We start from the raw sequence: 26,235 nt of genomic DNA on the forward strand, positions 1-26,235 counted from the left end.
CAGATTTGCTGTTTTATGCCTATTTCAGTGTTTCGAAGAAAAGGAATATCAAACGGAGTCAAAACGAAACGAAATCAACTGGAGAAGTTATTTTTGGAAGGAAACCTACCGGATAGACTTGGACCCTACGTCAGAAGATGAAGGAGGAGCTCACAAGGGTAGGGGGCGCGCCCACCCCCCTGGGGCGTGCCCCTGCCTCGTGGCCCCCCTTTGGTCCACCGACATACCCCTTGTACCCATATATAACTACGTATCGTAAAACTTCCAGAACGCACAATAGATCGGGAGTTCCGCCGCCAGAAGCCTCTGTAGCCACCGAAAACCAATCTAGACCCGTTCCGGCACCCTGCCGGAGGGGGCAATCCCTCTCCGGTGTCCATCTTCATCATCCCGATGCTCTCCATGACGAGGAGGGAGTAGTTCTCCCTCGGGGCTGAGGGTATGTACTAGTAGCTATGTGTTTGATCTCTCTCTCTCTCTCTCTCTCGTGTTCTTGATTTGGCACAATCTTGATGTATCGCGAGCTTTGCTATTATAGTTGGATCTTATGTTTCTCCTCCCCCTCTTCTCTCTTGTAATGAATTGAGTTTCCACTTTGAAGTAATATTATCGGATTGAGTCTTTAAAGATTTGAGAACACTTGATGTATGTCTTGCCGTGGGATATCACGTGATTCACTTGATGTATGTTTTGGTGATCAACTTGCGGGTTCCGCCCATGAACCTATGCATAGGGGTTTGCACACGTTTTCATCGTGATTCTCCGGTAGAACTTTGGGACACTCTTTGAGGTCCTTTGTGTTGGTTGAATAGATGAATCTGAGATTGTGTGATGCATATCGTATAATCATACCCACGGATACTTGAGGTGACATTGGAGTATCTAGGTGACATTAGGGTTTTGATTGATTCGTGTCTTAAGGTGTTATTCTAGTACGAACTCTAGGGCTGTTTGTGACACTTATAGGAATAGCCCAACGGATTGATTGGAAAGAATAACTTTGAGGTGGTTTCGTACCATACCATAATCTCTTCGTTCATTCTCCGCTATTAGTGACTTTGGAGTGACTCTTTGTTGCATGTTGAGGGGTAGTTATGTGATCCAATTATATTAGTATTGTTGAGGGAACTTACACTAGTGAAAGTATGAACCCTAGGCCTTATTTCCTATCATTGCAATACCGTTTATGCTCACTTTTATCACTTGCTACCTTGCTGTTTTTATTATTTCATATTACAAATACCTTTATCTATTATCCATATACCACTTGTTTCACTATCTCTTCGCCGAACTAGTGCACCTATACAATTTACCATTGTATTGGGTGTGTTGGGGACACAAGAGACTCTTTGTTATTTGGTTGCAGGGTTGCTTGAGAGAGACCATCTTCATCCTACTCCTCCTACGGATTGATAAACCTTAGGTCATCCACTTGAGGGAAATTTGCTACTGTCCTACAAACCTCTGCACTTGGAGGCCCAACAACATCTACAAGAAGAAGGTTGTGTAGTAGACATCAAGCTATTTTCTGGCGCCGTTGCCGGGGAAGTTAGCGCTTGAAGGTATATCTTTAGATCTTGCAATCGAGTCTTTTAGTTTCTTGTTTTATCACTAGTTTAGTTTATAAAAGAAAACTATAAAAAATATGGAATTGAGTTTGTCTCATATGCTTCACCTTTTTATATCTTTCGTGAGTATGATGGAAAGGATAACTGTGCTCGAATGCTAGAAGAAGAAATCTATAAAATGTTTGGCACTAAATATTTGAATGATGAGCATGATTGCGATGTTGTTAGTATGAATTCCTTGAATATCCATGATGCTAATGATATGCAAAGCCACAAGCTTGGGGAAGCTATGTTTGATGAAGATGATATTTTATGTCCCCCAAGTTTTGATGAGAAAATTTGTTATGATGAAAGCATGCCTCCTATTTATGATGATTATATTTATGAAAGTGGATTTGGAGAAGTCATGACTTTATTTTGTGATGAATCCACTATTTCGGAAGAGGTTCCAATTGATTATGAGAACAAAGTTGCTATCTATGATGATTATTGTGATGACTTGTATGCTATAAAGAATAATGATATCCATGAATCTTGTCATCCTGATTTTAGTTTTCAATTGGATTATGCTTCACATGATAGTTATTTCATTGAGTTTGCTCCCACCACTATTCCGAATGAGAAGAATTTTGCTTATGTGGAGAGTAATAAATTTTCTATGCTTGTAGACATGAAAAGAATGCTTTAGGTGCTGGTTATATTGTTGAATTCATTCATGATGCTACTGAAAATTATTATGAGGGAGGAATATATGCTTGTAGGAATTGCAATAATATCAAGTTTCCTCTCTACGTGCTTAAAATTTTGAAGTTATGCTTGTTTTACCTTCCTATGCAAGTTGATTCTTGTCCCCATAAGTTGTTTGCTCACAAAATCCCTATGCATAGGAAGTGGGTTAGACTTAAATTTGCTAGTTATATTCTTCATGATGCTCTCTTTATGTTACAATTCTTATCCTTTATGTGAGCAATCATTGAAATCATCATGCCTAGCTAGGGGCGTTAAACGATAGCGCTTGTTGGGAGGCAACCCAACTTTATTTTTGTTCCTTGCTTTTTGCTCCTATTTAGTAATAAATAATTCATCTAGCCTCTGTTTAGATGTGGTTTTATGCTTTTAATTAGTGTTTGTGCCAAGTAGAACCTTTGGGAAGACTTGGGGAAAGTCTTGTTGATCATGCTGTCAAAAACAGAAACTTTAGCGCTCACGAGAATTTCTGCCATTTTTATTAGGAGAGTGCTATTTGGTTAATTATTTTTGCAGATGATTAATAGATAAATTCCTCAGGTCCAGCAATTTATTTGTGAATTTTATGAGTTCCAGAAGTATACGTTTGATTCAGATTACTACAGACTGTTCTGTTTTTGACAGATTCTGTTTTCATCGTGTTGTTTGCTTATTTTGATGAATCTATGAGTAGTATCGGAGGGTATGAACCATAGAGAAGTTGGAATACCGTAGATATTAAACCAATATAAATAGAGAATGAGTTCATTATAGTACCTTGAAGTGGTGATTTATTTTCTTATACTAACGGAGCTTACGAGTTTTCTGTTAAGTTTTGTGTTGTGAAGTTTTCAAGTTTTGGGTAAGGATTCGATGGACTATGGAATAAGGAGTGGCAAGAGCCTAAGCTTGGGGATGCCTGAGGCACCCCAAGGTAATATTCAAGGATATCCAAGAGCCTAAGCTTGGGGATGCCCCGGAAGGCATCCCCTCTTTCGTCTTCGTTCATCGGTAACTTTAGTTGGAGCTATATTTTTATTCGCCACATGATATGTGCTTGCGAACATATATCTGTAGGTATGCTGACGGGTCGTCCCGAAGAGGAGATGCCCAGCTCTGCGGGCGATCTTCTGCCAGAGCTCTCACAACTGCACGAACAAGTTCGGCGGGTGATGCAGGGCATTGTCCAGGCCTTGTGGCCATCCGCCTCCCTGCCAGGAGGCATGGGGGAGCTCGTAGAGATGCTCAAGGGAGCGCGGCGGCGCTTTCGATTATGGAAGATATCTGCCTGCCGACAAGGTGCATGGGAAGCCTAGGCCATGGTGAAGACGCGATATACCAAGGCTGACCCGAACCACATGGCCAAGGTCAGACCTGTGGGGTCTGATGGGAAAGAGATCCCCGTTAGTCTGGTGTATGACCAGGTAAAATTAGCCACAAAGTATTCTCAACAGGATTGTAGGCTAGACAGCCTGCTGGATGGTATAGAAGAAGAATTTAGTCAGTCTAAGTGACTGTGTACTTCAAGTGACATATATTGTCCCTAGCCGGATTATAAATCATTTGTCATGGCGGACCTTTTCGCTTCGACCTCCGGACTTGACATTCCGGAGTGTATCTGAATACCCACTCAGTTATGTAAAAACCGGGGTACGCGTGGAAACCAGGCGTAGGGGTCATAAGTGCTTGAACAGACAAGTACCCAACTAGCTATGTTATATTACATGGATAGTAAGAAACATCTTCCAGGGAGAATAGTTCCATTAAGGGTTCCTTTCCCTGGGTACGCATGCATTAATGTGCATGTCCGAAATGCGAAAAGAGACGTAGGATATAAACATCTGGGGGCATGTATTGCAATAAGTAAAAGTCATCTTTTGTTCACTGACCGAATATTCCCTTAAGAAGGCTAGCTTTTGGCTTCACCCAGTCTGAGGTACACATCCGGCTGACCCGGCAGTAACAATCACAGAGGTGCTCCCCTTATGCCCTAGCCGAATTAACGGGAACATGTAGGGCATAAACACAAGAGCCAGGCAACCCAGCTTGGCCAAAACTTAAGTCATATCGATGCATATAATGGCGAAGAAAAGGTACATGTGGAAAAGTAACACATGTGCAGGGGGCATAGAGCCCGGAACATAATTATATTAAGCTTCTATATAAGAAGCCCCTAGGTATAATGAGCACGCATGGCGCATCAAGATTGTGTAGTCAAGTCACATTTTAACCTTTTAAGGTCGTGAAGAAAAAGGGAAGAAAGAAAGAAAGACAAATAGCGGATGCATATATAAAAAAGGGTAGAGGTAAGGAGACGAACACAGAGTCCGACACTAGGCGTAGAACCTTCGGAGTCTGGCCGCGTTCCATGGGTTTGGCTCGTGTCGATTGTCCGATGCATCCCGCAGACGGTATGCTCCACCAGTTAGAACTTTGTCAATGATGAAGGGACCTTCCCATTTGGGCTTGAGTTTGTCCTTTTTCTTCTCTGGTAGGCGTAGAACGAGTTCGCCAATGTTATAAGTTTCAGCCCGTACTTCTCTGCTTTGATACCGCCGAGCCAGTTGCTGGTAGAATGCGGAGCGGGCTTTTGCAACGTCACGCTCCTCCTCCAGGGCGTCTAAACTGTCCTGCTGATCAAGCTCGGCTTCTTTCTCTTTGTACATGTGCACTCGAGGTGAGTCATGAATGATGTTGCAGGGAAGTACCGCCTCTACGCCATACACCATAAAAAACGGTGTGTATCTGGTAGCGCGATTCGGCGTGGTCCGCAGCCCCCATAGTACGGAGTCGAGCTCCTCAACCCAGTGTGTATCTGATTCCTTCAAGGATCGCACTAATCTGGGTTTAATGCCGCTCATAATAAGACCATTTGCTCGTTCGACTTGTCTGTTTGTTTGGGGGTGATAGACGGAGGCATAATCGAGCTTAATGCCCATGTTGCCACACCAAGTTTTTACCTCGTCAGCTGTAAAGTTCGAGCCATTATCGGTGATGATGCTGTGGGGGACACCATAACGGTGTACAACCCCGGATATGAAGTCTATCACTGGCCTGGACTCGGCCGTTTTCACTGGTTTGGCTTCTATTCATTTGGTGAATTTATCCACCATGACCAATAGGTACTTTTTCTTATGGCTTCCTCCTTTAAGGGGTCCGACCATATCAAGCCCCCAGACCGTAAAGGGCCACGTAATGGGGATTGTTTGGAGAGCGGTAGGTGGCATATGGCTTTGGTTTGCAAAAAGCTGGCAACCGACGCAATGTTGGACGAGGTCCTGTGCGTCTACTTGGGCTGTCGGCCAGTAGAAACCTGTACGGAAGGCCTTGCTTACAAGGGCCCGACCTGCGGCGTGATGGCCGCCGAGTCTAGCATGAATTTCTGCCAAAAGTTGCCGTCCTTCCTCTTCGGAGATGCACCTTTGAAGTACTCCGGTAGCGCTTTTCTTATAAAGTTCTCTGAGGGAGTTCTGGATTAGGGGGTGTCCGGATAGCCGGACTATACCTTCGGCCGGACTCCTGGACTATGAAGATACAAGATTGAAGACTTTGTCTCGTGTCTGGAAGGGACTTTCCTTGGCGTGGAAGGCAAGCTTGGTGATACGGATATGTAGATCTCCTACCATTGTAACCGACTCTATGTAACCCTAGCCCTCTCCGATGTCTATATAAACCAGAGGGTTTTAGTCCGTAGGACGAACGACAATCATACCATAGGCTAGATTCTAGGGTTTAGCCTCCTTGATCTCGTGGTAGATCTACTCTTGTACTACCCATATCATCAATATTAATCAAGCAGGAGTAGGGTTTTACCTCCATCGAGAGGGCCAAAACCTGGGTAAAAACATCGTGTCCCTTGTCTCCTGTTACCATCCGCCTAGACGCACAGTTCGGGACCCCCTACCCGAGATCCGCCGGTTTTGACACCGACATTGGTGCTTTCATTGATAGTTCCTCTGTGTCATCACTTTTAGGCCCGATGGCTCCTCCGAATCATCAACGACAATGCGATCCAGGGTGAGACTTTTCTCCCTGGACAGATCTTCATATTTGGTGGCTTTGCATTGTGGGCCAATTCGCTTGGCCATCTGGAGCAGATCGAAAGCTACGCCCCTGGCCGTCAGGTCAGATTTGGAAGTTTAAACTACACAGCGGACGACTGCGGAGACTTGATCTTTGACGGATCTGAGCCGTAGCCGAGCGCGCCGCACTGTCCCGGTGGGCATGATCTAGCTCTGCCGCCGAACAGTGCCCTGGAGGCCGCACCTGTGTCCGCTCTGACCCTTGGCTCGGAGCCGACCACACCAATCGAGGATGGGTGGTTAGACACCGCCTCGGGGGCTGCAATCTCTACGGTGATCGAGCCAAACACCAGCCTTGTCCTCCACGAAGCCCGTGACTCCAAGATGCCGGACTCCTCTCCGGACTCCGAGCCCTCCGTGCCCCTACCGATCGAATCCGATTGGGCGCCGATCATGGAGTTCACCGCCGCAGGCATCTTTCAGCACTTGCCCTTTGGCGACATTATGAATTCACTCAGGTCTCTCTCTTTGTCAGGAGAGTCCTGGCCAGACTATGACCGACGGGATTGGGATGTGGACGACGAAGAAATTCGATGCCCACCCACCACCCACTTCGTAGCCACTGTCGATAATTTAAACGACGTGCTCGACTTCGAATCTGAAGACATCGACGGTATGGACGACGATGTAGGAGATGAACATGAACCAACGCCTATAAGGCACTGGACAGCCACCTCATCTCATGATGTATACATGGTGGACATACCCAAAGGAAGCGACGACGAGGAACACAGGGATGCAACGAGGGATCGTTCACTCGAAAAGCAATCAAAGCGGCGATGTAAGCGCCGCTCCAAGCCCCACCTCGACAGAGACAGCAGCCATACAGACCCAGTCATAGAGCAGGACAAGTCGGTGGACGACGAACATGCCTTCGAGCAACCGTCCGAACAGGGCAACTTGGATAAACAAACCGAACACCCCGTCCCCGGCGAAAACAACAGTCCGGACGACCTTACGCCAGATAGGCTCATGGAGCAGAAGAACCTCCACAAAAGGCTCGTCGCCACTGCGTGTAGCCTGAAAAAGCAGAAGCGGAAGCTCAAAACTGCGGAAGATGCACTCAGAATCAGATGGAGCAAAGTACGCAACACCACAGACAAATATGGCGGCAATTGCCACACAAAAAGCTATCCAAAGCGAAAGCTACTGCCTGAATTTGAAGAGGAGGCCTTAGAGCCCCCACAGTCAAAAAATAGGAAAGCCATCCGGTTGGGTAGACGACCACATGGCCAGCATGGAGCAGCAAGCGGCACCGCACACAAGCCGGCACGCGATCCACCAAAGGATCCGCATCAAAAAGATGGCCCAGCCAGATCTATCTACGGGCCAAGAAAGCAAGCTCTAGTAAGCAATGCAACACAACAAATATTCGAACATCACGGCACACCCAAATACAGGGGTGCCGCACACCCCCTATGTTTCACCGATGAGGTGCTGGACCATGAATTTCCAGCGGGATTCAAGCCCGTAAACATAGAGGCGTACGACGGAACAACAGACCCTGGGGTCTGGAACGAGGATTATATCCTCCACATACACATGGCCAGAGGAGATGACCTCCACGCCATAAAATACTTACCCCTCAAGCTTAAAGGGCCAGCCCAGCATTGGCTCAAAAGCCTTCCCGAAAACACCATTGGAAATTGGGAAGAGCTTGAGGATGCTTTCCGGGAAAATTTTCAAGGGACCTATGTCCGCCCTCCGGATGCAGACGATCTCAGTCACATAACTCAACAGCCCGGAGAGTCAGCCCAGAAATTCTGGAACATATTTCTTACTAAAAAGAATCAGATAGTCGACTGTCCGGACGTCGAAGCCCTAGCAGCTTTTAAGCATAACGTTCGAGACAAATGGCTCGCCAGACACCTCGGCCAAGAAAAGCCAAGAACAATGGCCGCATTAACAAGCCTCATGACCCCGCTTTTGCGCAGGAGAGGACAGCTGGTTGGCAAGATGTAGCACCAGCAACCCAAGTACATCCGAAGTTAGGGATGGAAATGGAAAACCCCGACGCAGCAAGGACCAGCGCCGGAATGAAGGAAACAGCTCAAAGAGCACGGCGGTCAACACCGGATTCAAAAGCTCGCGGCAGAATCAGAGAAAGCCGCCCCTCAAGGATAACAGGGACGAGCTATCCAACTTAAACAAAATCTTGGACAAGATATGTCAAATACACAGTACTCCCGGGAAGCCTGCGAACCATACCCACAGAGATTGTTGGGTTTTCAAGCAATCCGGCAAACTCAACGCCGAACACAAGGGGCTCGACACACCAAGTGAGGACGACGACGAACCCCACAAGCAGAGCACCAGGAACCAAAACGATTTCCCACAAGAAGTCAAAATAGTAAACTTACTTCACGTGACGAACAGAATGGCGCCAACAGAGATACGCGCCATGCGGCCTATCCCAAAGGAGTCTCGCCAATGGTTGTTAAAACCGATCACCTTCGACCATCAGGATTACTCTAGAAGTATCCGAAATGCAAGCTGGACTGCCTTGGTATTAGATCCAATAATCGGCGGACTCCACTTTACAAATGTCCTGATGGACGGCGGCAGTGGTCTAAACCTGTTATACCAGGACACAATCCGCAACATGGGGATAGACCCAACAAAAATTCGCCATAGCAAAACCTCCTTTCAAGGGGTAATGCCAGGCCCGGATGCCCGTTGCATGGGTTCTCTCTGGCTAGAAGTTATGTTCGGCTCCCCCGATAACTTTCACAATAGCTAACTTTCCACATCTCCCCATTCTCAAGTAGCTATCAAGCACTGCTGGGACGCGAAGCTTTCACCCGCTCTAACGCAATACCGCATTATGCATCTCTTACGCTTAAGATGCCCGGTCCATGAGGCAGCATCTCATTAAAGGGAAAACATTGAGTGTTCCTCCCGCACGGAAGACAGTGCGGCTGCCTTGACAACCCCACAATAAAGCGGCTTCACTAGCCAAAGCACCTAAACAGGTCGTCAAGACCACGGACACGGCTAGACGAGTCTGGCATAAACATACAATAGATAAAGGCTTAATAGCCGTATACCCCTATACTAGGGGCTCCGCGCATATAAAACAAGAGACAATAAAGCTCAATTTTACCCATTTCGATTTATACTTTGTTTATTTAGTATAACTCATGTTCGGCACGATCTTTCTTCAACTAAGTTCCTCTCTTTTGCAGATGAACACCGTGCTATGCCCGTCTAGGATACGGCACAACAGAGACACAGGCGCAGACGTGCAGCAGGGACCTGTTCCAAGGATTCTTTTCAGATTAAGACCCTGCGTAAACCTTTTTTACTGTCTCTTGTTGATACACATCCCCTGGTTTCTTGGTATAACCAAGGAGTAGGCTAGCGTTTTGGCATGTGGCCACGTCAGAGTTTTGCGCGTACCTGGACACTAGGGGGCTTATTACTAAGGGTGTTATCCCGCCCGCCCTCATAAAGACCGAATACCTTAGGGAGTGTTCGGCGTCGCGAGTTTGGCCTTATATGCATCAACTCCGAATCATGTCTTTGGTCAAATGTTGGGTTTGCCCGGCTCCTGTGTTTTGCTACCTTACGTTCCACTCTATCGGCTAAGGCGGCACCAGGAGAACTACTGCGATTGTGCCCCGGTATGGCCAGGCGAGCACCTCAGTAGAGAAAGCCGAAAACTGACTGTCATGATATAGCGTGAGACTGGTCAACCACTCGATGACTTACCGGAATCTTTAGGATTCCTCCGTATTAATGAAGGGCCGCTTCCTGGCCAGGCACATACGCGCCCCGAGTTCGGGCGAGCGCAGGCGCCACCAGGGCTATATAAGTAGCCTCACTGTCAAACTCCTATGGCTAAGTGAAAGTGATAAAGCATCATAGTCCGATTGCCTAGTTGGTTGCGCTATCACCTCCTTTGTAGGACCAAGACGTTGGATCAAGTGTGAAAATGCGCCTTCTGCGAACACCCCCGCATTATGTGCGTGGGGGCTGAAGCCGACGACTTCCATGTTTCAGATTATATATACATATATGTTAAACGGCCGCATAGGAGGTATTATAATACTTGCAGGCACAAGTATAAAAAGCTTCTACAATTTATCAAAATATTGTTTTACTATAATATATGCTATTCGAATATAGTATCCTTCGAGCACTGCGTCTCTATTAAACGAGCGCCTTGCAGAACTTCCTGAAAATAGTGCTCGGCAGGTACTCGGCTTCCATCCGAGTCTGGGGATGCAACATCGGTGGCCTCCATTTCCGCCCAGTATGTCTTGACACGGGCAAGAGCCATCCGCGCACCCTCTATGCACGTTGACCACTTCATCGCATTGATATGCGACGCCGCACCAAGGAACTGCTGCACCAAGTTGAAATAACTTTTCGGCTCTGGCCTCTCTGGCCATAGATGACTCATGACATACTTCATGGTGCGTCCGGACAACCTATTTAGCTCGGCCCATTCGGCCAAACGATCGGCTAATGACAATGGACGCTACGGATTGTGGAACTGCAACCAAAAGAGCTTTTCCACTTCGCGATCTTCTTGATCTTGGAAGTGCTCGGCTGCATCTGCGACACTCGCTGCCAAATCCAGATAGGTGTCCGCCGTACTCCACATCTGGTCTAACGGAGCATGTTTAGGATCACAGAACTTCCTCCGCAGCATAAAGGGCTTTCCAGCCGCGATCTCTCCAGCCTGATGCAGCTCCTCCTTCATAGCTCTCATCGCAGAGCGAGCATCCTTGGCATCGGCAACGGCCTTCTCCAGGTCCGTCTGTTCCGCCCGATCTTCTTTTTCAAGAAGCTTGCAATGGTCAGCAACGCTCTTCAGCTTCACAGCCATCTCGGCCATTTCCTTCTTGCTTCGGCAGTGACCAGCCTATTCGGCTTTCACCTCTTCAATTGCCTTTCCGGCAGCCGCATCACTTTTCCTAGCTTGCTCCTTGGCTCGGGCAAGTTCCGCCCAAAGATTCTCCATGGCAGCAGCACCATCTGCATCAAGCACACACATTGTAAGATACTGGCATAAAGCTCCTCTTACCAGGTGCCGCCGGAGTAATTACATACCTTGTGCCTCGTCAAGCCGCTTGTTGACAAGCGCGATGTCGGCATCTGCCACGTCAAGTTGCCGCTTTAGCTTAGCAAATTCATCAGTCCGGCTGGCCACCCGACACTTCGCCACCTATGTATGAAGGCGGCATATTAGACCTAGGATTATAATCCTCTGCGCATCGTCACTTTTGAAAACGCACAGAGTCTCAGGGGCTATTATCTACACAGGGCGCATCTTATTTATGCGCAACTGTCCAAAAAGGGTACATTATTTCGCATACCTCAAAACATGTCAGTAAACTCCTGACGGCCTCGTGCAATCCGCTCTCCATGGATGAAATCCTCTCAATCACCGTACCCATCAATGCACGGTGCTCCTCTGAGATAGATGCTCGCCCTAGCAGATCCTTCAGCTCCTCCGACCGCGCACCAGACGGTGCCGGACTTGTCCGATGGCCATTTTCGAAGGCCGGACGCGGAGGGCTTTGGGGGGCCATATGACTACCTTCCGGCCCTGCCGGATTCTGAGAAACCCTCCATGAAGATACCTCAGGGTTGCCCGCATCGCAAGGCGGTACGGCAGGGGGAGGCGTTCCGCTCTCCATCATCTCCGGAAGAAGATCCCCCGAAGACGAGCTCTACTGAGAAGGGCTAAGGTCTGAGCTACAAGGTAAATTTTCGATTACTCTTCTCAGATATAATGCAAGGATTTCTCTCATTTCTTAAAAAGAAAAACTCCTCTCTACTTACGGCTTGGTGGAGAGCTGATCCCCTTGAGGGCATAATTCGGCCGAAGTATCCCCCGGCGCAGGATCCTCTGACGAAGATTTCTTCCCCCACTTTGAGGCCATGGTCTCCGGGTCGTCAGAGGCGGTCCTCTTCTTCCCCTGAGGAGAGGAATTTTTGATTCCTCCCTTCCGGACAACCTCCTTCGAGGAGGCTGTAGCTTCCTTGTCCCCTCCCTCGCTTTCCTTTGAAGTCACAACCTCCAACATCCTGACTAGCACGTGACCCGGCGTGGTCTTAGGGAGGGGGGCCGGACACCTGATTAGCTTTGCTTTTGCTATCCACTCTTGTTTACAGGACAACTCTTTTAGGGGCAATTTTATGATAAATATATGGATAGCGAGTCCGGGCACAAGGCTACTTACTTGAGTATCCGGGCGATTGCAGCTCAGGCCTGCGTCCTCGGTCAAGTCTGGACACATTGCTTGTGATCCGAAGAACAATTTGTACATCTCCACGGGCGTTGTGCCCATGAAATGCTGGAGAGCTTGTGGTCCCTCCGGATTGAACTCCCACAGGCGAAGGGGCGACGTTTGCCGGGCAAGGCTCGGCGGCTCAGCATGACCTGCATCACCACGACCAGGCTAATGTCTCTTTCTAAGAGATCTCGAATGCGGCCCTGCAACAAGGGCACATCCTTGGATGGCCCCCAGTCAGGTCCTTTATTGACCCATGACACTAGCTGTGGTGGGGGACCCGAGCAAAAGGCAGGTGGCGCCACCCACTTGGTGCCCCTGGGAACGGTGATGTAAAACCACTCTCGTTGCCACAAGCTAGACTCCTCTTGAAAAGAGCCCTCAGGCCATGGAGCACCAGTATTCTTGCTTATAAAAGCACCTCCGCACTCCGCGTGCCGTCCCTCAATCATCTTCGGCTCTACTTTAAAGGTCTTGAGCCATAGTCCTAAGTGAGGAGTAATACGGAGGAAGGCTTCACAAACAACGATGAATGAGGAAATATGGAGGATGGACTCCGGAGCTAAGTCGTGAAATTCCAGCTCATAATAAAACATGAGCCCCCTCACGAAGGGATCCATCGGGAAGCCTAGACCCCGAAGGAAGTGAGACATGAACACCACACTCTCACCAGGCTTGGGAGTGGGAATGACCTGCCCTTGAGCAGGCAGCCTATGCCAGATTTCGCCGGTCAAGAACCTGGCCTCTCTCAACTTCAGCACGTCCTCCTCCATGACGGAGGAGGGCATCCATCGGCCTCGAAGGTCGGAACCGGACATTGTCGAAGGTCCGAAGCGCCTGAAATCTGGAGCCTTGGGTGTTGGAACTTGAGGCGAAGGGCGAACTCGTTTGAGATTGAAAGAAAGGAGTAAGGCCTTGGTCTCTTTATAAGAGGTTGAATACCAAGGGCCCTCCCCGTGACCGTTTGGGACTCGCCTTTGACCGAGAAAACATACCAACAGGTAAGACTAGGTTACCCACACCCGTATTGATGAGAATCCCGGAATAAGGGGACACGATCTCTGCTTTGACAAGAAGTGCCAAGGAAACCGCCTCGCTAAACGCGCTGAGGTGGGACAGTAAAACGATTCGAATAAAGACTTGGCCGTGGTGTGATGTCACGCTACGGAATACGTCAGCAGATTAGATTTGTGTAAATATTATTCTCTCTATGGCAATATGTGGAAACTTATTTTGCAGAGCCGGACACTACCTTTGTGTTCAAAATCTTCTATGAAGTACTTGGAGGAGGAACCCGCCTTGCAATGCCGAAGACAATCTGCGCGCCGGACTCATCGTCATTGAAGCCTGGTTCAGGGGCTACTGAGGGAGTCCTGGATTAGGGGGTGTCTGGATAGCCGGACTATACCTTCGGCCGGACTCCTGGACTATGAAGATACAAGATTGAAGACTTCGTCCCGTGTTCGGAAGGGACTTTACTTGGCGTGGAAGGCAAGCTTGGCGATACGGATATGTAGATCTCCTACCATTGTAACCGACTCTGTGTAACCCTAGCCCTCTCCGGTGTCTATATAAACCGGAGGGTTTTAGTCCGTAGGACGAACGACAATCATACCATAGGCTAGCTTCTAGGGTTTAGCCTCCTTGATCTCGTGGTAGATCTACTCTTGTAGTACCCATATCATCAATATTAATCAAGCAGGAGTAGGGTTTTACCTCCATCGAGAGGGCCTGAACCCGGGTAAAAACATCGTGTCCCTTGTCTCCTGTTACCATCCGCCTAGATGCACAGTTCGGGACCCCCTACCTGAGATCCGCCGGTTTTGACACCGACATTCTCCCTTGTGGACCTTGTAGGCTTTAGACCGCTGCACAATGCAACGTGCCTCGTTTGGGTCCTCAGGGAGTTCTTGCCTATTTAGGTAAGCCAAGAAGGGTTCTGTCCATGGGGCGATGACAACCATAATCACGTGGGCCGAAGGTGTTATTTTGGTGGTGGAGCCTTCGGTTACGTTAGAGTGCTCGGGATCTGGTGTTGTGGCCGGATCCAGACTATTGTTGCCGGTCTCCCCTTCCCACACCACGGATGGATTAAACAGCCTTTCCAAGAAGATATTAGGTGGGACAGGGTCGCGCTTAGCGCCGATGGGAGCGAGGATATCCGCCGCTTGCTTGTTTTCTCGGACCACATGGTGGAATTCGAGCCCCTCGAACCGAGCTGACATTTTGAGGACGGCATTGCGGTAAGCCGCCATTTTTGGGTCCTTGGCGTCAAAGTCTCCATTTATTTGAGATATTGCGAGGTTCGAATCCCCACGCACCTCTAGGCGTTGAATGCCCATGGAGACTGCCATCCGGAGACCATGCAACATGGCCTCATATTCTGCTGCATTGTTGGAGTCTGTATATAATATTTGGAGTATGTATTGGACTATATCCCCGGTGGGGGATGTCAGGACAACGCCTGCCCCCAGACCAGCCAGCATCTTAGAGCCGTCGAAGTGCATGATCCAATTGGAGTAAGCGTCGTACTCTTTAGGGAGTTCAATCCGGAGAAGGCGATAAAGAGGTAATGCCTTTTCTCCCAATCGAGAGATAAAGCGGCTTAAGGCAGCCACGCATCCTGTTAATTTCTGGATTTGCTTGAGGTCTGTTGGGATGGCCAACTGTGATAGAGCTCGGATTTTATCCGGATTTGCTTCAATTCCTCTATTGGAAACGATGAAGCCCAAGAGCTTTCCGGCGGGCATGCCAAAAACGCATTTCTCCGGATTGAGGTTGATGTCATATATACAGAGATTGTCGAATGTAAGCCTCAAGTCGTCTATTAATGATTCGACGTGTCTGGTTTTAATGACCACATCGTCTACGTATGCCTCCACTGTTTTGCCGATTTTTGTTTCCAGGCATGTCTGAATCATGCGTTGATAGGTTGCACCGGCGTTTTTGAGCCCGAAAGGCATGGTGTTAAAACAGAAGGGGCCGTATGGAGTGATGAATGCCGTTGCAGCTTGATCGGACTCCGCCATCTTGATTTGATGGTATCCGGAGTATGCTTCGAGGAAACATAATGAGTCGTGTCCTGCGGTGGCATCGATAATTTGATCGATGCGGGGGAGGGGGAAGGGATCCTTGGGGCAAGCCTTGTTAATGTCCTTGAAATCGACACATAGGCGCCAAGATTTGTCCTTCTTTGGTACCATCACCAGGTTTGCTAGCCAGTCCGGGTGTTTTATTTCTCTAATGAATCCGGCCTCGAGTAACTTGGCTAGCTCTTCTCCCATGGCTTGTCGCTTAGGCTCTGAGAAACGCCGAAGAGTCTGCTTGACCGGCTTGAATCCCTTTAGAATGTTTAGGCTATGATCGGCCAGCCTGCGTGGGATTCCTGGCATGTCTGAAGGATGCCAGGCGAAGATGTCCCAATTCTCGCGCAAGAACTCCCGTAGTGCGGCGTCTGTTGTGGGGTTCAGCTATGCCCCGATGGATGCTTTTTTTGTAGGGTCCTTTGGGTGGACCTGGAATTTGACTATTTCGTCCGCTGGTTTAAAAGAGGTGGACTTGGGTCTTTTGTCGAGTATCACGTCATCCCTGTCCACTGTGGAGCGCAGCGCAGTTAGTTCTTCAGCCGCGAGGGCTTCGGAAAACGCCTCGAGGGCTAGTGCGGCGGTTTTATTTTCGGCGCGGAGTGCTATGTCCGGATCACTAGCTAGAGTGATGATTCCATTGGGCCCGGGCATCTTGAGCTTCATGTACCCGTAATGGGGTATAACTTGGAAGATCATGAATGCCTCCTGCCCTAAAAGGGCGTGGTATCCGCTACTAAACGGGGCCACTTGGAATGTGATTTCTTCGGACCTATAATTCTCCGGCATGCCGAATACCACATCTACTGCGATTTTTCCCGCACATCGTGCCTCCCGACTAGGGATGATTCCTCTGAAGGTCGTGCTGCTTTGCTCAATGCGGCTCTTGTCTATTTCCATTTTGCTAAGAGTCTCCTTGTAGATGAGGTTTAATCCGCTGCCACCGTCCATGAGCACTTTAGTAAGCCGGAAGCCGTCCACAATTGGACTAAGGACCAAAGCGGCTGGTGCTCGGACTGTTCGGAATTGAGGTTCATCACTGGCATTGAAGGTTATAGCCGTATTGTTCCATGGATTTATTGTTGCAACATGGCAGACTTCAGCGAGGCTGCGGAGTGCTCGCTTGCGCCTATTATTTGAGGCAAAAGTCTCGAAGACTGTCAGTACTGTATTGTTATTTTCCACGAGATGATGCTCTGTGGTTTTGCTGATGAGAAGATCCTCGCCGCTCTTGGCCACCTACCGGAGTATCCAACATGCTCTAAGGTTGTCTGTTGGCATGGTATCTTGTGTACTGTGAATTTTGCATGACCATTGAGCCATCCCTATAATACGGTTCCACGCCCTGTGGTGGGCTTTGTTTTCTTTGTAATTGGACCGGGTGACTTACAAGAGTACACCCTTTTAGTTCGGACGGAGGGTTTAGTTAGAGCCGGAGGATCCCAGAATTTTGTTTGGGTTTTCCAGGTGCTTTCCATCGCACAATACTTCTATACTATGGCCGCCAAGTCAGCAAAGTTTGCTATGTCACGATGACTTATGGCATTGAGGATTCCCTTATCTGTGCAATTTTTGCAAAAGAATGAAATTGCGTCTTCCTCGCGACAGTCCTTGACCTTGCTTATTACAAGGAGGAATCTGGCCCGATAGCGATATACTGTCTCTTGGGGCTCTTGTCTAATGTGGGAAAGATCACTTATGTGAGGGTGGGTGGGTAGATTTAAGTCCAAACCCTGACCCGATCTGAGACCCAGGGGTAGAGGAGTTTCCGAGCTTGGTAGTTCGGGCTCCGGGACGTTGCCCAATAGTACTGGCCCGCTGTACGATTCTAGGTTCGAAGCTTGGGCCATGTCCTCCCATAGATGGGTATCCGGCTCGGAGAGCTCGGGAACTCGGACATAGTTTGTCCTCAAAATAGAGGAAGAATCGCTGCATCGCTCCTCCACCACCGCTATCTGATGGGTGACCGGCAGAGAGTTAATCTCCCTTTGGTCGGGTTTAAGCCCGATCCGATCATAGTCCGTAGCGACTCCCAAGGCGGCGATGCGATCCAAGAGGTTGTTCAAGGAAGAGAGCTCCATTGGATCCATCTGCTCGGTGAATCCCGAGTCGACGTGGAGGCTGTATTTGATGACCCGAGAAGTCATCGTCGGCGCGGCGGCCGAACAGGCGGTCATGACGAAGCCGCCTAGTTGGAGAGTTTGGCCTACAGCCAGGGCTCCCCCAGAGGTAATGTTGTCCTTGACAACCAGACAAGCCATCAGGTTTTATCATGACAGATCAGTGGAACTCTCAATGAAAGCACCAATGTCGGTGTGAAAACCGGCGGATCTCGGGTAGGGGGTCCCGAACTGTGCGTCTAAGGCTGATGGTACCAGGAGGCCGGGGACACAATGTTTACCCAGGTTCGGGCCCTCTCGACGGAGGTAATACCCTACTTCCTGCTTGATTTATCTTGATGATATGAGTATTACAAGAGTTGATCTACCACGAGACCGTAGAGGCTAAACCCTAGAAGCTAACCTATGATTATGATTGTTGTTATCCTATGGACTAAACCCTCCGGTTTATATAGACACCAGAGGGGCTAGGGTTACATAGAGTCGGTTACAAGGGAGGAGATCTACATATCCGAATTGCCAAGCTTGCCTTCCACGCAAAGGAGAGTCCCACCCGGACACGGGACGAAGTCTTCAATCTTGTATCTTCATAGTCCAACAGTCCGGCCAAAGTATATAGTCCGGCTGTCCGAGGACCCCCTAATCCAAGACTCCCTCAACTGGCATTGGTGCAAGGAAGCGGTCGATGGCGGCCATCTATGTCGCTGAGGGGGGCACTGGCACCCGCGCGGGGACATGCGCTGTCAGCGGCACGCCGGAGACATTCATGTGCACGGGCACCGGCACGGGCGCGCACGTCACTGCATGCGCAGGCGCATGCGCTGGCAGGTGCATGGGCATCGGCACGGGCGTCACGTCAGTGCATGCGCAGGTGCATGCGCTGGCAGGTGCACATGCGCGTGAAAGTCGGCGAGGACCTCGTGGAACCCCGTGGCATCAAGCTCAGCGACAATGTGTGGCTCCTAGCCCATCAATGCCACGGGGATGGGCGCTGGCGCAGTCGAGGCGACGGGAGCCAGAACGGGAGCAGGGACAGGCTCGGCGTCTTCCCGCAATGCCAGTTCAAGCTCGTCCCAAAGCATCTTATGTTCTTGAGACTCCGGCTGGGTGTCTTCCTCGGGAAACTGGAAGACTAAGGGCAGACCATCGTGATGTGGCATGGTGTATGTTTAGGTCAGGCTGGTTGGAGTTGGACGACAGGAGAATCGAAGAGGAAGAGAGAAGATTGTAGCGATACCAGGTAGTGCGGGGTTGATTTTAAACTGCGGCGCCGGCGACATTAAAAGTGGGAGCAGTTGGGACGAAGGTGGGCGGCAGAGCTTGGTCAAAGGGCTCGCCTCCCGGTGAGCCTGCACACTGATCTGCTCGCACGCCTCCCTGTCAGCCGGCGTAGTGGTCTGGTCGCACGCTTAATAGAAGAATGCTCAATATTAGAAAATTCCAAGAAAATCCTTTGTATGGAAGGATGCATATGTAAAAATTGTCTTTCGAGTTCAACTATGAGCAAAGATATAGCATCTGCGAGAGTACTAGTTTTATGCAGGATAGATCCACTCATGGTGGGCAAAGCACCGACACAAGTAAAGAAATCTTGAATAACTCCCTTCCCAATAATATTACCGCTACCAATCTAAAACTTTTTAGTGTGTAAAATAATAGGATTTTCAAGAGGATCATCAATAGCATCAAAGTTTTCCATATTATTATCATTATCAATGATAACCTCCCCAGTTTCAGACATGATGGCAACAGATTGCAAAAAGAACGAGCACACAGAAGGCAGGAGGGAAAAAGAGGCGAACGGAAAAGAGGGCGAATAAGACGGCAAGGGTGAAGTGGGGGAGAGGAAAACGAGAGGCAAATGGGAAATAATGTAATGCGAAGGATAAGAGTTGTGATGGGTACTTGGTATGTCTTGACTTGGCATAGATCTCCCCGACAACGGCGCCAGAAATCCTTCTTGCTACCTCTTGAGCACTGTGTTGGTTTTCCCTTGAAGAGGAAAGGGTGATGCAGTAAAGCAGTGTAAGTATTTCCCTCAGTTTTTGAGAACCAAGGTATCAATCCATTAGGAGACCACGCGCGAGTCACCTCGTACCTACACAAACAAATAAGAACCTTGCAACCAACGCGATAAAGGGGTTGTCAATCCCTTCACGGCCACTTGCAAGAGTGAGATCTGATAGAGATGCTAATAATAAGATAAATATTTTTGGTATTTTTATGATATAGATTGAAAGTAAAGATTGCAATATAAAATAGATTGGGAACTTGTATGATGGAAAATAGACCCGGGGGCCATAGGTTTCACTAGTGGCTTCTCTCAAGAAAGCATAAGTATTACGGTGGGTGAACAAATTACTGTCGAGCAATTGATAGAAAAGCGAATAATTATGAGAATATCTATGCATGATCATGTATATAGGCATCACATCTGTGACAAGTAGACCGAAACGATTCTGCATCTACTACTATTACTCCACACATCGACCGCTATCCAGCATGCATCTAGAGTATTAAGTTCATAAGAATAGAGTAATGCCTTAAGCAAGATGACATGATGTAGAGGGATAAACTCATGCAATATGATGTAAACCCCATCTTTTTATCCTCGATGGCAACAATACAATACGCGTCGGTTCCCTTTCTGTCACTGGTATCGAGCACCGCAAGATTGAAACCAAAGCTACGCACTTCTCCCATTGCAAGAAAGATCAATCTAGTAGGCCAAACCAAACTGATAATTCGAAGAGACTCGCAAAGATAAACCAATCATACATAAAAGAATTCAGAGAAGATTCAAATATTGTTCATAGATAAACTTGATCATAAACCCACAATTCATCGGATCTCGACAAACACACCGCAAAAGAAGATTACATCGAATAGATCTCCAAGAGAATCGAGGAGAACTTTGTGTTGAGATCCAAAGAGAGAGAAGAAGCCATCTAGCTACTAGCTATGGACCCGAAGGTCTGAGGTAAACTACTCACACATCATCGGAGGGGGCATGGAGTTGATGTAGAGGCCCTTCGTGATCAATGCCCCCTCCGGTGGAGCTCCGGAAAAGGCCCCAAGATGGGATCTCTTGGGTACAGAAGGTTGCGGGGGTGGAAATAGGGTTTCGTGGTGCTCCTGGATGTTTTTGGGGTATGTCAATATATATAGGAGGAAGAAGTAGGTCGGTGGAGCAACGAGGGGCCCACGAGGGTGGAGGGCGCACATCGACCGCTATCCATCATGCATCTAGAGTATTAAGTTCATAAGAATAGAGTAACGCCTTAAGCAAGATGACATGATGTAGAGGGATAAACTCATGCAATATGATGTAAACCCCATCTTTTTATCCTCAATGGCAACAATACAATATGTGTCGATTCCCTTTCTGTCACTGGGATCGAGCACCGCAAGATTGAACCCAAAGCTAAGCACTTCTCCCATTGCAAGAAAGATTAATCTAGTAGGCCAAACCAAACTGATAATTTGAATAGACTCGCAAAGATAAACCAATCATACATAAAAGAATTCACATAAGATTCAAATATTGTTCATAGATAAACTTGATCATAAACCCACAATTCATCAGATCTCAACAAACACACCACAAAAGAAGATTGCATCGAATAGATCTCCAAGAGAATCGAGGAGAACTTTGTATTGAGATCCAAAGAGAGATAAGAAGCCATCTAGCTACTAGCTATGGACTCAAAGGTCTGAGGTAAACTACTCACACATCATCGGAGGGGCCATGGAGTTGATGTAGAGGCCCTCCGTGATCAATGCCCCCTCCGGCGGAGCTCCGGAAAAGGCCCCAAGATGGGATCTCTTGGGTATAGAGGGTTGCGGCAGTGGAAATAGGGTTTCATGGTGCTCCTGGATGTTCTCGGGGTATGTCAATATATATAGGAAGAAGTAGGTCGGTGGAGCAATGAGGGGCCCACGAGGGTGGAGGGCGCACCCCCCTGCCTCGTGGCCACCTCGTTGATGGCTTGACATCCACTCCAATTCCCCTGGATCACGTTTGTTCCAAAAATCATGCTCCTGAAGGTTTCATTCCGTTTGGACTCCATTTGATATTCCTTTTCTAAGAAACACTGAAATAGGCAAAAAATCAGCAATTTGGGTTGGACCTTCAGTTAATAGGTTAGTCCCAAAAATAATATAAAAGTGTAAAATAAAGCCCATTGACATCCAAATAGATAATATAATAGCATGGAACAATAAAAAATTATAGATACGTTGGAGACGTATCATATATTAACTCAAGTACTAGGCACGAACAAACGGGCTCAATTTTGTGCTCATCCTATTGTAGTAGTAGTATTACTAGGCAATGCAGTTGACGGGCGACCTTGGCGAGCGGCGACCGAGGGAATTGAGCCATGCTTGGTACAGTAGATAACATTGTCTAGTTACTAAAGCATCCCTCTGTTGTTCATCGGTAGTCATTATGGACCAGGGACATGAAGGGAATTTCCTAGGGCTGGAATTCTGGCCGCCAGATATTTCGACTCGAAACGAGGAGGCTCGACTGGTTGGGGTTGCCTAATGTGCGTACCACGCACGCCACCAGAAGGACACGAGCCCGATTCTTTTTATTTTTAATTTTTTTAGGATCAACAAGAGCCAAGGTCTGGATGGTACGCCGTTGTCACATCCCTAGCTTCTGGTGCTGCCCAGTGTGTGCATCATGTTTAAATTCCATTTGAATTTGAAATGGGGATTTGTGAAACCCTTAGAATCATTTTTTTTGGAAATGACCAAATAAAAATTGCTCCAAAAAGGTCCAAGAAAATGCTCATGTTGCTCTCTGAAAATATTGGACAGAGATAAAAATCAAACCAATATTTTTAGGAGCCCATAAGTATTTATTCTGGGCATTTGGAATTAATGCATAAATATTTGCATTGGATATATATATATATTATATAAATAATATATGTCCAATAATTGCTGGAACATTTTATGTGGTTGGGTATATTTTAACTCTAGCCACATAACTATTTTTAGGATTTTATAAAATGGTTTAGTATTTTACTAAACCAAAACAAAACAAAACAAAATAGAAAAACAATAAATAAAAGCAGAGAGAGAACTTACCTCAGCTTACCTGGCAGCCACCCACACCCTAACACTGTGCAGCCCACCTGCGCGGCCCAGCCCACCTGGCCCCCCTTCTCCTGTCTTCTTCCCGTGCCAGCGCACGAAGCAGCTCGGTGGCGAGCACCGCCGTCGCGCTTGGCCACCTCCTGCCTGGTTGCCTCCCTCCTCGATGCGCCTGGAGACGCCACGACACCCCTGGCCTCTCTCTCACTCCCCCTGGAACCCCTCTCGCTCTCCCTCCGTCCCTATTCCCCCTCTGCTCTCTCTCCCTCCCGCGACCGAACGGAGCCGCCGCCACCGATGAGCTGCCTCGCGGACACCGGCCACCCCACGCAAACCCGACGCGCCCAGAAGCTCCGCCACGTTGTCTTCTTCATCTTCGACGAGCCACGCAAACCGGGAGGGCCCGGAACATCGCCATCGCCGTCGTCTTCCACCTCGGGCTCCGACCACCGCCGCCGTTGATTCGTCGTCTCCACCGCCTCCCCGAGCACGCCGACCTTCTCTTCGAACTCACCGTGAGCCCCTGTCCATTTCCCCTCTCTCTCCGTGCCCGTCCGCGCCCTCTAACCACCCTGGCTGTCGGAGCCGACCGTTCCTCGCCGCCGGCGATGACGCAGACGGTGCTAGAGCCACCGTAGCTAATTCCCGAGCACGGCAACATGCTCAGCACCCTTCCAGGAGCCGAGCGCGCCCACCCGTGCGACCTGTCGTGCCCCCTAGCGCCAACCCCGACCTCGCCGTGCTCCGGCCGCCGCCCCGCTCGCCGCCGTCGCCAAGTCCGACCTCCCCAGCACGAACGGATGCCACGATTCGATGCACGCACACACCAGCTACGTGTAGAGCCCCTCAGTCTCCGATTTGGTCGCCGGAGGAGGATTTCCGACCCCCTCCGCCGTCTCTGGCTCCGCCGGCGACGAGCCGCGGGTCAACTCCGGCGAGTTGACCCGGGGTTTGACCCCCCTGACGTGTGGGCCCAGGCGCCTGCTTGATTAGTGTTAGATTAGTTAGCGCTAATTAACCTAGCTAATTAGATAGGCCACTGACATGCGGGCCCCGCCCGGCTAACTAAGTTAGTTAGGCTAACTAACTTGGTTAGTTGACTGGGTCACTGACCAGTGGACCCCACTGGTCAGGTTTGACCTGGTCGACGCCTTTGACCTACTGACGTCACCCCGGCGTCATGCTGACGCAATATTCCTTTTCTGGAATTTAGTTTATTTTATAAATAATCAGGAATTCCAGAAAATAGCTAAAACTTCAATAAATCATAGAAAATTAACCGTAACTCCAAATTAAATAAATTATATATGAAAAATTATCAGAAAAATTCAAGGAATCCATCTGTACCATTTTCATGCATGTTAGAACAACTTATAGCTGCTGTTTAGCACAAATCAATTAAATGGCATTTGAATAATCACATATGGAGTTTGAATTTGAATCTTGTATTCAAACCAACTTCATTTAATCTGTTGCTAGTTGCATTAGCCCAAAACACATTCATTTTGCCATGTCATGATCATGCATCATATTGTGCATTGCATTGATTGTGTTCCCTTCTGTGTTGCCGGTATTTGTCCCCTCTCGATAGACGTGATACCGATGATGTGATCGTTGACACTGATGAAGACTCAATGTTATCTTCAGAAGTGCCAGGCAAGCAAAACCCCCTTGTTCATTCCGATACAATCCCACTCTCTCGCTCCTGCTCTCTTTTACTGCATTAGGACAACAACGATTCATCTGTTACTTGCTGCGGTAGCTGAACCCCTTTATCCTTTACATGACCTGTCATTGCCACAGTAAATAGATGAAACCCACTAGCATGAGTAGGAGTTGTTTGAGCCCTGTTGTGCCTACTCATTCATGCTTGTTTGTCACGCCTGCTACTGCTTAGAGTTGAGTCAGGTCTGATTCATCCGGGATGAATCAGAGGTGTGTGAACATGTCCTACTGTGTGTGAGCTAAGTGTGTGAATACGATTTGGTAAAGGTAGCGGTGAGAGGCCATGTAGGAGTACATGGTGGGTTGTCTCATTGCAGCCGTCCTCAGGAACTGAGTTCTGTGTTTGTGATCCATGATTCAGCTACTACCACGCATTGGGCCCGAAACCAATGGACCCTCTCGGCTTCTTGATCACCCTTGTCCTCTGTCCAGGAGTTGCAAGTAGTTTCTGGTGTTTGTAGTATGCTGGAGGTCGTGCGCAGCGCTGACCGTAGGGGTGGGCTGTGATGCGGTAGGCACGTGGCCGGGTAAATCGGGCGCCCGTTTGGTGTCACGGAACCCTGTTCACATCGTTTGGGGCTGTGAGCGAAACTCCGGCCGGATCTCCTCATGGATGGAACCCGAATAGGCGATAAACCTGGACTAGAGACTCGAGTGTTTAGGTAGGCCGTGGCCGACACCCACGTTGGGCTTCCGCTTGAAGGTTGCCGAGTACATGTCGTGTAAACGGCGGTAAGTGGTGAGAGCGTGTGTGAAGAAGTACACCCCTGCAGGGTTAACATCATCTATTCGAATAGCCGTGTCCACGGAAAAGGACTTTTGGGTTGCTTATATCAGTTCATAGACAAGTGAAAGTGGATACTCTAAAATACGCAAGATAAGCGTGAGTGCTATGGACGGAGTTCTCGTAGGGGAACGAGAGCGGATCCATAGTGGTGTATTGATATGGTGAATATGTGGACTCGTGTGCGCCACCTCAAAAGAGTTACATTGCAGTCGTAGTTTAGGATAGCCACCGAGTCAAAGCTGGCTTGCTGCAGTTAAACCCCACCATCCCCTTTGTTGATAATGATGCATATGTAGTTAGTTCTGATGTAAGTCTTGCTGGGTACAGTTGTACTCACGTTTGCCTATTTTATGTTTTTGCAGAGAGACTTCGGTCTCACTAGTAGTTCCGCTTGGACTTCGACGTTTAGCTTGATACCTCAGCTACGATCTTGTGCCCTCGGCAGGATCTGATAGATAGTCAGGCTTCTCAGCCTTTTTCAGTTATAGATGTCTGTACCCAGACATGATAGCTTCCGCTTGTGCTTTGATTTGTATGCTCTGATTGTTGGGTCATGAGACCCATGTTTGTAATATCTCGCTCCTCGGAGCCTATTGAATAAATTACTTGAGTCGTAGAGTCATGTTGTGATGCCATGTTGTATTTGCACATATCGAGCATATTGTGTGTATGCTATTGAAATGCTTGGTATGTGTGGGATCTGACCATCTAGTTGTTTATCTTTAGTAGCCTCTCTTACCGGGAAATGTCTCCTAGTGTTTCCACCGAGCCATGGTAGCTTGCTACTGCTCCG

Source organism: Triticum dicoccoides, chromosome 4A, assembly GCF_002162155.2.
Source record: "Triticum dicoccoides isolate Atlit2015 ecotype Zavitan chromosome 4A, WEW_v2.0, whole genome shotgun sequence".
NCBI lineage: Eukaryota > Viridiplantae > Streptophyta > Magnoliopsida > Poales > Poaceae > Triticum > Triticum dicoccoides.